The following is a 2,500-nucleotide window of genomic DNA, read 5'->3' as shown; positions in this document are numbered from 1 at the left end:
GTACCGGCCCACCTCGACACTCAATGAAGAGCACCGCGATGGGATATTAGTTGGACCGCTCCCGAAGGAGCTAAGCCCACCGGTAGGACGTCTCACGAGCATGTCAGTTAAACACCGCGAGCGGCGAACCGACAGCGTGCGACACAGATTCAACTACGAGCTTTTTAACCGCAACAACTTTAATATACGCTATTGGAGCTGGAATTACCGCGGCTGCTGGCACCAGACTTGCCCTCCAATTGATCCTCGTTAAAGGATTTAAAGTGTACTCATTCCGATTACGGGGCCTCGGATGAGTCCCGTATCGTTATTTTTCGTCACTACCTCCCCGTGCCGGGAGTGGGTAATTTGCGCGCCTGCTGCCTTCCTTGGATGTGGTAGCCGTTTCTCAGGCTCCCTCTCCGGAATCGAACCCTGATTCCCCGTTACCCGTTACAACCATGGTAGGCGCAGAACCTACCATCGACAGTTGATAAGGCAGACATTTGAAAGATGCGTCGCCGGCGCGAAGACCGTGCGATCAGCACAAAGTTATTCAGAGTCACCAAAGTAAACGGTGGACGAGCAAAGCCCGCCACCGATTGGTTTTGATCTAATAAAAGCGTTCCTTCCATCTCTGGTCGGAACTCTGGTTTGCATGTATTAGCTCTAGAATTACCACAGTTATCCAAGTAAATGTGGGTACGATCTAAGGAACCATAACTGATTTAATGAGCCATTCGCGGTTTCACCTTAATTTGGCATGCACTTAGACATGCATGGCTTAATCTTTGAGACAAGCATATGACTACTGGCAGGATCAACCAGGGAGCTTTGAATATATATCTTTAAAAGTATATAAAATTTATATACTCTCTTAGACACTCAAGCTTTTAAATTTATTATTTTTTGTCACATGAGCGAGAGAGTATATAATGAGGAGGGTCTTTTAACACCGTAGAAACAATTTTCTCTAGCGGTGAGACGCACACACATCAATATAAAACTGCTCTCCTTATAAATTTTTTGTTTTTATTTTATAAGGGCATTTCGTTCAATATATTTTCAGATTGTATCGCCCTCATAACTGACACAAATCCGACAAGGTACTTTCAAAATCGTACTCTCATATATGATATATATAAGGTTATATATACCCAACGATAGACTTTGAAAAAGTCGTCTTGTTAATGTCATTAGACATTATATCGTTTATTATTTTTGACTATCGCTCGGAATCGAGTGAGTCGATGCTCTGTTGTTAAAGTAATATAAAAATTTCAAAATGAAAAAATATATACTTAGACGCCCAAGGCGCTCGTCACATATGAGCCATTCGGTCTTAGACACCGACTCGTGACAATGCTGTGCTTACAAGGATCCGAACCATCAAAAAAAGTGTATCGCGATTAATGGTCAAATACATTGATTCATATATAAGGAATCTTCTAAATACATAGTATTTCAATAAAGGTCGAAAAAAAAATTAAATTTTTTTTTTCAATTTTTTAAAAAAATTATTAATATATTTTTCACTACTAATTGGTGCGCATTGCTTTTACATACTATATTTTAAACTTGTTATTTGTCTTTTAGAACTAATGATAAATATAAAGTATTTGGTGCGCATTGCTTATTTGTAAGTTCATTATAGACCATTTGATGCGTATTGCTTTTATATAAAAATATTACAGAGTTGGCATATATCATCATTTAGTACAAATAAAAAGTTTTAAAGTATTTGGTGCGCATTGCTTATTTGTAAGTTCATTATAGACCATTTGATGCGTATTGCTTTTATATAAAAATATTACAGAGTTGGCATATATCATCATTTAGTACAAATAAAAAGTTTTAAAGTATTTGGTGCGCATTGCTTATTTGTAAGTTCTTTATAGACCATTTGATGCGTATTGCTTTTACATAAAAATATTACAGAGTTGGCATATATCATCATTTAGTACAAATAAAAAGTTTTAAAGTATTTGGTGCGCATTGCTTATTTGTAAGTTCATTATAGACCATTTGATGCGTATTGCTTTTACATAAAAATATTACAGAGTTGGCATATATCATCAATTAGTACAAATAAAAAGTTTTCAAGTATTTGGTGCGCATTGCTTATTTGTAAGTTCATTATAGACCATTTGATGCGTATTGCTTTTACATAAAAATATTACAGAGTTGGCATATATCATCATTTAGTACAAATAAAAAGTTTTCAAGTATTTGGTGCGCATTGCTTATTTGTAAGTTCATTATAGACCATTTGATGCGTATTGCTTTTACATAAAAATATTACAGAGTTGGCATATATTATCATTTAGTACAAATAAAAAGTTTTCAAGTATTTGGTGCGCATTGCTTATTTGTAAGTTCATTATAGACCATTTGATGCGTATTGCTTTTACATAAAAATATTACAGAGTTGGCATATATCATCAATTAGTACAAATAAAAAGTTTTCAAGTATTTGGTGCGCATTGCTTATTTGTAAGTTCATTATAGACCATTTGATGCG

The 2,500-nt window shown here is 35.5% G+C and overlaps 1 non-coding gene across 1 annotated transcript in view; it reads right to left on the bottom strand.

The window, feature by feature from the left end:
• Window positions 1–810, bottom strand: part of LOC127290839 (small subunit ribosomal RNA) — a 1,918-nt gene extending 1,108 nt beyond the window's left edge. The window contains exon 1 of the ribosomal RNA XR_007844486.1: window positions 1–810. This exon is cut by the window's left edge and continues 1,108 nt beyond it. This is a non-coding gene — a ribosomal RNA (small subunit ribosomal RNA).
• Window positions 811–2,500: the final 1,690 nt, after the last annotated feature.

The sequence above is a fragment of the Leptopilina boulardi genome, unplaced genomic scaffold (genome assembly GCF_019393585.1).
Source record: "Leptopilina boulardi isolate dan_hultmark-lab unplaced genomic scaffold, ZJU_Lbou_2.1 LbouV2_9, whole genome shotgun sequence".
Classification (NCBI taxonomy): Eukaryota; Metazoa; Arthropoda; class Insecta; order Hymenoptera; family Figitidae; genus Leptopilina; species Leptopilina boulardi.
Note: the sequence above shows the minus strand (reverse complement) of the source record. Positions and strands in the feature narration are given on the sequence as shown.